A 13,030-nucleotide genomic window follows, 5' to 3' on the forward strand; every position below is an offset into this window, starting at 1 on the left:
GAAAGTTTGATCTTTCTCTCCAGGTTTGAATGAAAGGCAAAAATCCTTTGGTTTATGAAACCCTACAAAAGGTTAATCATTTCTCATTAGTTGTTACGTAAAGATGACTGTATCAGGATATTTAGCCAGTTAGTGTTCTAATGATGTAAATACCTCTGTCTTGTGTTTCATTGGTTTATCTTGTTGTTCTGCTGGGATTATTTTTTAGATGGGGTGCTATCGTAAACTAGAAAAAACCCAACTCTCTTGCTCATGTTCTTTGAATTAATCCTGTGAGCATTTAATAAACATTGAAGAGTTATTTCCTTATTTGTGTCTGGATGCGTAATGCTTTTTATTCCAGAGATAACCAGATCACATCAAGAAGACCAGAGCTTGTTTCTTTGCTCACACAAGCCGAGATTATCCTGGGCTCAAGATTCAAGGATATTTCTTGGCCTGCATATTGAAGAAAGTGTTCCTGCCTCTTGGGAGCAGCTGTTTCCCTGAACTTAAGGAGCATCTAGTCCCACAAATGTAGATATCAGCCCATCTGTCGCTATAAATCTGTCAGTGTGTACCTGCTGATTTTGAAGACTCCTAAATATGATTTGAAACGTTCCACTCTCATTTTTTTTTTATTGAGAAGTTCATAAGTTAGATCATTGCTGCCTGATATTTGAAAAGAAACAGAATGTACCTAGTGTTTCAGAGGAAGAACAATGGTGAAAGGTAATAATAGGCACCTTTTCATTGCTCTTTTAATTATATATATATAGTGTCCTTAGATGAACAAACAAATTTTGAACAGCAAGACATTTTAATAGACCTTTCAAAAATATAAAAATGGGAGTTGTCAGAGAGAAATTTATTGATAAATACTTTATACTAAATTGTTTTGGGGAGGGCAAGAGAGAGAATAGTACGAAACAGCCTCCTTTATTTTTTTTCATGTCTGTTATCCTTGCTTTTGACTTGGGTTTTCTCAAGATCATGCTTATCGAAAACACAAATTTTTAAGAGATTACATTTTGAGAGTTATGGTGGGGGTGTTCTATTTCATCCTTTTTTGTTCTATTTTCTCCTTTTTTCTTCCCACAAACACACACATCCTTTACCATGGTCGTTCTTTCTTTGCCTATGGAGGACTGACTTCAAATCCATCTGGAGACGATCAACATTGCTTAAAATTGTGGTTCTTAAGTATTGTGAAAGTCTTACTTAGTGGTCCTCAGAATAGAACATTTTATGAACCAAGTAATACAGTTTTGGAGGTTGAGCTTGTGAGACTGTTAATCCATAGGGATGCTCTTATGAAGTAGCCCAAAGGGGAAAAAAAGCACTTTGAAGAACTAGGGATGTAAAACAGTGGTTTCTTCTCCCACAGCCCATCTCTTACAAGTCTGAATCTCTTGCATGACATTATCTAGCCATCATTAGTTTGCTAGCTGACATCCATTTGTGATGGAAAGCTCTAGCTGAATTGTAATGTTTAGTCAGTATGTGGCACTATGTGAAGAATACTGCAGCACATCTTTTATTAAATTCTGGGGACAATCTACTCTTTTTTTTAAACAATGAAGTTTGTTGTTGTTAGAGACAGAGACAAAATGGATGCTGTGTGACTAACTCAACATCATGTCAGAAGAACAATAGAAGCCGCTGAATTTCATCAACATGACAGTTTCATGCCCCAGAAAACTTCAACTTTCACAGACCAGCAGATCTGCTTGATCAGAAGGAGAGATTTGCATGTTTTTGCATTGCAACTAAACTCAATGAGGAGAATGGGGAGGTGTAAGTGCATTCCCTGGTCTATGCCACAGCAAGGAAGCTGAACATATTTTTAAATCTTTCCTCTTCCCACAAAAGAACCACAAGAACAATTATGTGGTAGTGCTGGCTAAATTTGAACTTTTATACCTCAGCATAATGTGAGTTATGAGTGAGCGTGATTCTATCAGAATGTTCAAAAATCTGTGGAATTTTTCAGGAGATGTTTGTATGATACAGAAAAAGACTCATTTTGAAGATCATAGAATCATAGAATAATAGGACTGGAAGGGACCTCGAGAGGTCATCGAGTCCAGCCCCCCGCCCTCAAGGCAGGACCAAGCTCCGTCTACACCATCCCTGACAGATGTCTATCTAACCTGTTCTTAAATATCTCCAGAGAGGGAGATTCCACCACCTCCCTTGGCAATTTATTCCAATATTTGACCACCATGACAGTTAGGAACTTTTTCCTAATGTCCAATCTAAACCTCCCCTGCTGCACTTTAAGCCCATTACTCCCTGTCCTGTCCTCAGTAACCAAGAGGAACAAATTTTCTCCTTCCTCCTTGTGACACCCTTTTAGATATTTGAAAACCACTATCATGTCCCCCCTTAATCTTCTTTTTTCCAAACTAAACAAGCCCAGTTCATGAAGCCTGGCTTCGTAGGTCATGTTCTCTAAACCTTTAATCATTCTTGTCGCTCTTCTCTGTACCCTTTCCAATTTCTCCACATCTTTCTTGAAATGTGGCGCCCAGAACTGGACACAGTACTCTAACTGAGGCCTAACTAGTGCAGAGTAGAGCGGCAGAATGACTTCACGAGTTTTGCTTACAACACACCTGTTGATACAACCTAGAATCATATTTGCTTTTTTTGCAACAGCATCACACTGTTGACTCATATTCAACTTGTGGTCCACTATGATAAAAAGGAAGAACTCATTAGAGACAGGGTAGTGAATGGCATTTTAGACAAGGGGCTGGTAGAGAAACTATAGATGAAAAGAGATTTAACTTAAGAATAATAGAAACAGCAAAACAATCAGAGATGATTAAAAATCAAAACAGAGGTCATGGCTGCCAGAAAGAAACCTAGAGGAAGGGACTTACAAACAGAGTCATGATGGGAGATATAGCACAGCTTGCAAAAAGGCAATGTGAGTAAGTCCCAGGCAAAATATAACATTTTCCAGTCTAGATGTACAAGATCTGAGAGAGACCACTGTCCAAAAGGCAATTGTGCAGTTAAAAAAGTCAAATGCTGTAAATGCCCCCAAATTAGACTTTTTGCTAGTGTCTGTCTGATAAAGGCAGTTCAAGACATGACCATTGAGGATCAAGACCATTGCTTCTGAAATCAATCCCATGGCCTTTGGAGCCAGCCTGGCAAGTGGAACTGAATATTTTTGGAAAGACTGTAAATTTTAAAATAGTTTCAGGTGCAGACATAGTAGTCATATAAAAAGGGACTTATCATCATCTTCAACCCCTCCTGGAGCTGAAACCAGCAGATATGGTCCTAAATTGCCCTGCAAGTATTTTGAATTACATTGTACAATTTCCTACAGAAAAAATATACAAAGACGTAAGAAAGCTGTAATTGTAAAGTATATTATTAGAGAATCAGAGGTTAACAATCTTCTCAGTATAAACTTAAAAAACAACAAATACTATGGTAGCACTTTAAAGACTAACAAAACATATAGATGGTATCATGACCTTTCGTGGGCACAACCCACTTCTTCAGATTTAAATGCGGAGGGTGGGGGACAAAAAGAGGCAGTGGGTATATACATATCAAATGGAAAACTGAGCTGGTATGTAATAGGCAAAACTGATAGTCTATAAGCACTTAAAGACTGGATAGTTAAAAGAAGCAGATCAGGACCATTAGTTGGCATTTAGAGAGGAAGAGTACTAACATCAGAATCTACACAGACAAAGAACCATTGGCACCTTCATTATTTGGTTGGTTGATAATGTCCCAGCCATCTGGTATCTCAGTTCAAACCATTGGCATGAGAATTGTGAATGAATTGTAGTTCCAACTCTTCCCTGTGTATTTGGCTTGTGGGATTGGTCTGTAACAAAACTGCAACTTATGATCTCTTAATGAGTGACCAGGCAGATTAAAGTGTTCACCAACAGGTTTCTGTATGTTACCTTTATGGATATCTGATTTGTGTCCTTCGATTCTTTCCCATAGGGACTGTCCAGTTTGTCCAATACATAAGGCAGTGGGGCATTGCTGGCATTTGATGGCATAAATCAAATTACTGGATGTGCAGTTAAATGGGCCTCTGATTTGGTGGCTTTTGTGGTTGGCTCCAGTGATGAATTTGCTTGTATAGATATGAAGGCAGGGTTGGCACCAGGGTTGATTGCAGGGCTGGGATCCTGGATGCTTATGATGTAGCTGTGTAGCATGATATACCCACTGTATCTTTTTGTCCCCCTCCTTTTCTCCCTCCTTCTTCCCTATTTAATTTTGGTTCTGGACATCCAACACTCCGGTCATCTGAAGAAGTGGGATGTGCCCATGAAAGCTCATGATACCATCTACATGTTTTGTTAGTCTTTAAAGTGCTGCCATACTATTTGTTGTTTTTTACATTTATCCTGTACAGACTAACTCGGCTACCCATCTGAATCTTCTCAGTTTTAGTGTTGTTATCATCAGGGCTCAACAAATAATACAGTTTACTCACCCATGGCAAGTAGATTGTAACCCTGAAGAGCTGGATTCAGGCTATCTGCGTATGCGCAGAACGATCTGCGCATGCGCAGATCGCTGGACAGCATGGCTGGCGAGCAGGGCGGTTCAGCGAGCCCTGGTTATCATAATGGTTTTAGTATGAAAGGTGGAAGAATTTAATGGGCTATTTGGTGATATTGGACCTTTAAAAGGAGATCCAGTAGAAATGACTTTGAGACAATTCTGAACTATTTACTGTACATACATTCCACGGAACCCTTATCCTATTACTTCATAAAGTAGAAACTGAGTTAAAGACAGTGGAAAAGAATGGTATAATAGAAAAAAATCTCTGGGTGCATACCAATGCTACCCGCTATGAAGAAAAATGGAACAATAGGAATCTGCATGGACCTGAAAGACTTGATGAAGCAGTAGTGAGAGAAAAATATATCTTCCCCGCAATAGAATGCTTCATCCATAAAATGGCAGGAACTACTATGTTCTCCAAGCAACATGCCTCAAGTGGTTTCTGTTAAATTTCTTTAGCTAGAGTATTAAACTAACTGCATTAATTGTACCATTTGAGAGATTTTGCTTTCAATGATCATGATGGCAGAGCTGCTAAAGAACACAAGTGCGGCTGTTGTTTTAATGGACAACACTTTAATATATGGGTTGACCATGCAAGAACATGACAGAACTCTCAGTGAAGACTGATCAAGTCTGAACTCAAACTAAATAAAGAAAAGTGTGTTTTCTACTTGCACCAAATTGAATTTTGGGGCACATAATAAACAAAGATGGAATTAGTCCTAGTCCTGAGAAAGTAAAAGCAATTTGAGAATTGAATGTACCAACACATGCACCAGAAATAACACACGTGCTAAAGATAATAAATTATCTTGTCCAATACCTTCAAGACCTTTCTAAGTTGTCAGAAGTACTGAATGAATTACTCTGGTCCAATACGTCCTAGCTATGGGCTCCAAATCAAGAAACTCCTTTCAGAAGGGTAAAAAAAATGCTCTCAACTGTTCCACTTTTAAGGTGTATGATATAAAGAAACTCTCAGCAGTCACTGTGGATGCCGGTATCTATAGCCTAGGTGATGTGTTGTAGCAGCTCCATAGATCTGAATGGAAGCCAGCTCTAGTCTGCTTTCATACCTTTAAAGAAGAAGAATTATGACATGTGAAGATTGAAAAGGAGTGTGTCAATGGGCATACAGGAACTTCTATAGAGATCTGTGTGGACTGGGGGTCCATGCAGCACAGATCACTTATAATCCTAATCAACAGCAAAGGGCCAGAGCAAACACTACTGAGAAACCCGCATCTTTTGATGAGGCTAATGTGATTTAACCCAGTGATAGAAATGTAGCTGTGTCAGTCTGGTGTAGCTGAAATAAAATACAGGACTATGTAGCACTTTAAAGACTAACAAGATGGTTTATTAGGTGATGAGCTTTCGTGGGCCAGACCCACTTCCTCAGATCAAATAGTGGAAGAAAATTGTCACAACCATATATACCAAAGGATACAATTAAAAAAATGAACACATATGAAAAGGACAAATCACATTTCAGAACAGAGAATTGGTCTGTGAGTGAGTGAGTCTGTCTGTATGTTTGACCATTTGGTCAAGATCTCTTTCTAAACGTTAAGAGCTAGGAAAAACAAAACCATACAGAAAAGACAGAATCACCAGGCAGGTGAAAGGTGCTGGCTGGGGATGCGTCCCTGATCCAGGACTGCCCCAGCCTTGAGTCTCCCATCTCCCATGCGCCCTTAGGAAGGGATGTGTGGAATCTGTAGCTTCCCTCCATTCGTACGGGTACATTGCTGGCTATTCCCTTTTGTCATGGAACAAGGGGAAAGAGCACAGTTTGCTCCATTCCTCAGTCTGGCTGGGAAGTGCAGGAGGTAGATGAATCTGGTGGGAGACATGCACCCTCCCCTGGCTTTGCCTGCTGGAGCTACACTGACCATGGAGAGGTGCTTCTCACCTGGCCTCCAGCTGCAGTGGTGAGAGAGGGCAATGGTAGTTCTTTTTTTCCTGGAGTAGCCTGCACGCTGAACTCCTCACCTTCAGTTCCACCCCAGAGTAACAACTGAAATGAAGGAAAACAAAAATAAATTGAGTTTAAGAACCTGAGCAATGCTGGGTAAATCTTCTAGTGGTATATAAAATATTATTATTTTTATCTGGGAAGGCCAGGTTCATTTAGTACATGACTGTGGAAAAATAGCAATAAATAAATCCACTTTTGCAAGCTCCAAATTAGGGATGTAAAAGAATAGTCAATTGGTCAACCACCCAATAAGCCTAGGCTTATCAGATAGCAGAGTCGACTATTCGCTTGCCCTCTTGCTGCCTCTATATCAGAGGCAGCGGGGGGAGAGGGGGAGGGAAGCAGGAGCTGGTGCTGGGGGGAGCCGGCTTAAAAGCTGGTTTCTCCCAGTACCATCTCTGTTATGCTGCTTGACCACCCTTGCTCCAGCATGGGCCCCTTTTTGCAGGACCCCCCCGGATAAGGGCTGCTGGATCCGGCATGAGCCAGGACAGAGCAAGTCTGGCTCAGTTCCTGCTTGTGCTGGGTCCAGGAGCTACCCGCACTGTGGTTCTGCAGTGCCTGCAGAGACTGCCTGCGCACCTGGCTCTTACTATATTTAAACAGCAGAGCCGCAGCAGGAATAGCGCCTTCCCTTATCAACTAAGGGTATGTCTACACTACCCCCCTAGTTCGAACAAGGGGGGGTAATGTAGTCATACGGAGTTGCAAATGAAGCCCGGGATTTGAATTTCCCGGGCTTCATTTGCATAAAGCTGGCCGGCGCCATTTTTAAATGCCGGCTAGGTCAGACCCTGTGCCGTGTGTAGCCGCGCGGCACGGGGTCCGACCTAGCCGGCATTTAAAAATGGCGCCGGCCGGCTTTATGCAAATGAAGCCCGGGAAATTCAAATCCCGGGCTTCATTTGCAACTCCGTATGACTACATTACCCCCCCTAGTTCGAACTAGGGGGATAGTGTAGACATACCCTAACAGGGCAGTTGATACAAATTTTGTCAACTACAAGATTATCCAGTTTCCTACCTCTTAACATTCTTACGCCAAATCTTCTGTGTTTCGGCAAAAGGGCTGTATCGGTTAATTCTTTTCTTTCCAAACTGCCTTGTCCTTTCTTACTTCAAAAGAAATGTATGAAAAACAAAATCTAGAGAATGTTTGCAAATTAATGTTTTAAAATATTAATGCTGGTAAGGCTAAAGAAAACTAATTACCATTAAAACGTACTGACCATGGATATTAATAATGACTGTGTTTCTTTCTATAGGATTCCATCCCATAGTCACAGATTCTGGGGCTTATGTTGTACTATTCTTTTGGGTCTGTAAGAGTTTTTATTTTGTTTAGTAAGTGTATAAGAGAACCATATCCTGCAAGTATCATCTTCTTAAAATACATCACACTGGACTGTGTAACATTACACTGGGAATAGTGTACATACTGCAGTATGAAATGCCAAAACCTTGGGCACTCTGCACATAATCTCCCCCATGACTTCTGTAGGATTTCTGTGTGTGGAATGGCTACAAGATTGATCTCACTGAACTTAAATAATTAAGTTGTGACATCACTACAAAAAGGGCAAGAGGTTAAAATTGAAGGATGGCAGTGACCTTAATTTAGAAGGCAATGGAAAAATCACAGATGCTTGTGTTAATGGTGAAGTGTCAGTGTTACTTTTGAATTGCCTGACTTGTGCTGGTTAATGTCACGGTTATTATTTCACCAGGCAATGTGGTAGCTGCTCTAGTTAAGGTTCTATTCCATTCTTCTTTTTTCAGTTACACAAAACTTTCAGTGCTATGCTTGATCTCTGCCCAAAGATGAATTTTGTTTTATTTTTTCTGGGATGTTGGAGGAAAAACTGGTTCAACAATTTTATACCATTAGAGTATAAAAATCCATTATCTCATTATAATAAAATGTGTGTAACTTCTGAATAGCACTGCAGAGGAAATTCTGAGGGCAGAAAGTTAAAATTTGGATAAAAAAGAGCTCTTGATAAGAATACTTGGTTTTGAGTATTATGAAAACAGCTTTGATGAGGCCAGGTTTAATAAAGCACATGCTTAACAGATGCAATGTGTTTACAAAGGGTTTTTCTTATAGAGCTCTTAAAGAGCATGGCTACGAAGGGCTGTTTTGTGAACTACTGAGTTGCTAAAATGATTGCATAGTGAACAGTGTAATGAACGAACACATGGCATGAGGCAAGAGCTGTGCAGAAGCCTGTTGCTCAGTCCCTGCAAACTTCCATCTTCTCCTCAGTTTCTTTTACCTTTGGAACACCTCTGTTTCCTCCCCCTTAATGTTTCTCTCCATTCCACATTTTTACACCCTCCCTCTTGCTTCTGTTTTACATCACCTAAATTCCCTTATTGCGGTTGCTGTTGAGTGCTGACCTTTCTGGTCCCCTAAATATCTCTAAAACGATTGTTAAAAAATCAATTGTATTCCTGCTATAGAACACTATCCTTCCCTACTAAATGTTATGGGTTAATTTAAAATTTCTAAGAAAAGGAAGTGATTTACTATTAAAATCTCAGGTTTTAAGAATAGTTTCTACATAACTATTTAATTCTATCAAACTTCCTATTTGATAGCTTATATGTTAAAAAATGACTAGCACTGTAGGGTACCTCCATTTTTTTTATATCCCCTAAAGGCTTGATTTTCTAAGGGCATCTGTTCATCGCTTTCAGAAAATTAGTTCCCTTTAACAAGTTTCAATTTGGATAACCAAAGATTGAAGTGCCACAAATTACGAGTGACTTTGAAAATGAAGACCTAGGATTTGTCCACAAGTGATTAAGTAATTTACTATATCAACTAAATCAATGTGAATTTATTTTCTTGATGTCCCTTTAGTGTAAAGAAAACATTTTTATAATTGTATGCTTGATTGTGCTTCGGTGGAAGATAATGACAAAATTCCATTTACTTCAACTAGAGAAAGCCAAGGACCTATATTAGGAGTTCTCTCTGTCAGGTGCTTGCCATGGACCTGGGAAATGTGTTGGCTATTATGAACAGGATATAGTGGGGTAAGATACTGCAGGTCTGCTAATCATAGTTTATTCTGTTATTGTTTTATAGTATATGTAAGTTCCACTTAGCAAACACAAAACATTTATTAATTTATTAATAATCTCATGATACCTTGAGGCCATTCATATAAATCTGAACTAAAGGCCACTGAAGTCACTGATAGTCTTTCCAGTGGTTTGGCTGGCTGGATCAGAGCTTTAATGTCCAGAAGTCATAACATGGAAGTGAGTTGTATGATTTTCCCATTTGCAGCAGGATAGAATTTTTGAATTGGAGTTAAAAAAATTCTGAATGATTAAATAATTGAGGAAATGTGACTCTTATTGAGTGGCATTATGATATATTGGGTAGAACCTATAGTCTATTAGTAATAACCAGACAATAATATAATTTGTCAGTAATAAGGCCTTTTACTTGAGCAAATCTAATGCAAATTGAGATTTATATGTAAAAATCTGAGTGCTACTCACCAGATTCCTCAGTTTAAATATCTAGGTCTCTTTTTCATTATTGTGTGATTGCTTGTTGCTTTTTGCTGAACATATTAGAGAATAAATTTTGGTTATCGATTTTTAATTTATTAATTAATTCTGAGCATTAACTGCTGGGCTGTATTTTCTGGCTGGACAGAGAAGTAACCTGAATAGTTTCTTTTGAATAAAGGGCTTGATTCTCCCATTCTTACAGCAGTAAAATTTCCATTACAAACTGCATTGCATTTCCAGAGTCTGCTGAAATAAACTTAATTCAGAAAGTTGAAGTTACATTAAAAATTGCTACATTAAAAATGGCTCCCTTATTGAGGATGTACTGCCTCGACTTAGAGCCCCAGCAAGTGCTGGGCAGTAATTACTTTGAATGACTGTAGGGAGCAACTTAAAAAACAACAAATAGTCTGGTAGCACTTTATAGACTAACAAAACATGCAGATGGTATCATGAGCTTTCGTGGGCACAGCCCACTTCTTCAGATGACCGGTAATCTGAAGAAGTGGGTTGTGTCCACGAAAGCTCATGATACCATCTACATGTTTTGTTAGTCTTTAAAGTGCTACCAGACTATTTGTTGTTTCTTAAGTTTATCCTGCACAGACTAACTCGGCTACTCTGAATATCTAGGGAGTAAGTTATGTCAAAATAGCAGTAGTGGAGCGCTCATACTACTTTTATTTCAAAGTAACTATTCCAAAATAAGCGTTATTCCTTATGGAAAGTAGGAGTTATTATTTTGAAATAACCAGCCCCTTAGTAGTGTGGATTCTCTGCTTGTTATTTCAAAATAAGGGTAGTTGTTTCGAAAGAAGTCCCCCATTATAGACCAGGGCTAGGAGGGATGGAAGATTATTTTTCAAAATTATGCATATCTTCTTATATCCAGTGGTAGACATCCAAATCCATTGGATGACCACTTATATTGAGAATTGAGAGTTGTGTTTTTATAGGGTTGCCAGGTGTCCGGTATTGGACTAGACAGCACAGTATTTGCGGCATGTGTCTGGTAAAAAAAACCCAGAAAATACTGGACATGTAAAATGTCCGGTATTTTCTGTTTTTTCTTGGATAGAAGGCCACTTGGGACATTCTTCCCCTGCTGCATCTGGCGGAGGTAGGGGAAATGTAGGAGTGCGTGGGGATATAAAGGGACCGTGACTCTTTTTTTTTTGTGCTTTTTTGTTTTTGCTCAACAACTTTTTGTTTGTTTTTTGTGCAACCAATTTTTCCTTCTGTGTATTTTTTGTGAAACTATCTGGCAACCCTAGTTTTCCACAATAGTGGCTCTATGAGAATAGTTTTGCATTTATGTACATTAATTTTAAGTCATATGTGTTGCCATCTTATTTTAGGAAATCCAAAGGGAAATATTTGGAATGAATTTAAATAAATTAGGTGGTCACCTGTACACAGGCTTATCGTTATGTTCACAGAGACCAAGTTTGACACCAGATATATTATAGTTTGTTCAAATGGCTATGCAGACAGTTATTGGTTTGATTACTGTTATATGTAAGAGAGGTGAAAGAATACAGTCCTGTTTGTCTCATCTTTTTAATTTTAACAGTTTAGGGGTTCGTCTAGACAGTGGGTCTATCGGAATACCGAAACAACTATGTTGCGTCTTTTAAACTCTCCCATTTTTTTGAAATATTTTTTGAAATAAGGGGTACACTATTCTGGCATCCCTGTAACTCTCATTCCATGAGGGTTAAGAGATGTGTTGAAATAGCATTTTATTTTCAAATTTGGCCCTATGTAGTCACGCCAAATTTCAAAATAAGCTATTTCAAAATTCAATTGAAATAAGATATGCAATTTGAGTAGCACAAATTGTGTAGCTTATTTCGAGTTTAGGGTGCTGTGTAGATGCACCCTAGGTTGTATTTGGTTCATAATTGTTTTTTCCCTTTGGTTGTTGGAAAAATACATTTATCCACGATCTAAGTTGAAAAAGAAAAACTTAGAACACTCTATTGAATGTCTTTTCTGAATCAAATCAGGATAAGCATGACTGTTTTATTCCATTATAATTAGCTGAAATACTTAATAGCCTTTTGTTATTGTTATTGGCCATTCTATTGTTAAGTAAGACTGAATTAATCTACATTAATAATATAGTATTACTCTTTCTAGATATACTTTTGACCTAATTTTGCTATTTTTAAGGGACTTTGCTTTATTTGGGAACATAATCATAGTGATATGATTTAGGTTTTGGGGTGTTGGTGGTGAGGAATATCTATCTATCTATCTATCTATCTATCTATCTATCTATCTATCTATCTATCTATCTATCTATCTATCTATCTAGTAAACAGGGAGTGATCAGAATATTGCATTTAAAAACAGTCAGGGAATAGCCAACTTTGCTGCTTTGCGGCTTGAAAATATTTTATTGTTTTATTGATTTTTGCCTTGGGAAAGATTCTCTTCATATAATCAGATGTTTGGGGATAAGTGTAAATCCTATACCAGACTTGAAAAAACTACCCAGGGACAACTAGCTTGAGGACTAAGCCAATCAGCCAGAATATAAATAACTTTCAAGGCCCTTACACCTCTTCTCCTACGAGTTGTGCACTATATTTAAATGATACATACTGTCAATCAACTACCTATTAAATACATTTTAAAATATGGAACTTATTATTAGGGCAGGTCAAATAGCAACCATCCGTGCCTTTCCACTTATCGCTTCAAGAACATATTTCTCTCCTTACCTTCCAAGTCCTGTCCCTGCTTCCTTTCTTGACTATGTTTCCTCCAAAGATTGACTCTCTTATTGCTATAATTAGATTTCTATGACACTAACATTGGAGTGGTATATTCTAGCATTCCTCAGCATGCTACTGTGATGCATTTTGGGAATTGCACCAATGTAGGCAGATGACACTGCTGAAAAGTTAAAGGTGGGAAATTTGAGTCTCTAATGTCACCATCAAGATGTGCCTTTGATCATGAGAT

The 13,030-nt window shown here is 38.5% G+C and overlaps 1 protein-coding gene across 2 annotated transcripts in view; it reads left to right on the forward strand.

The window, feature by feature from the left end:
* The window catches only part of ESR1 (estrogen receptor 1), a 296,248-nt gene that overhangs the window by 17,017 nt on the left and 266,201 nt on the right, over nt 1–13,030 (forward strand). The gene's annotated exons all lie outside the window — the stretch shown is intronic.

Source organism: Pelodiscus sinensis, chromosome 3 (genome assembly GCF_052426305.1).
Source record: "Pelodiscus sinensis isolate ZL-2025 chromosome 3, ASM5242630v1, whole genome shotgun sequence".
NCBI lineage: Eukaryota > Metazoa > Chordata > Testudines > Trionychidae > Pelodiscus > Pelodiscus sinensis.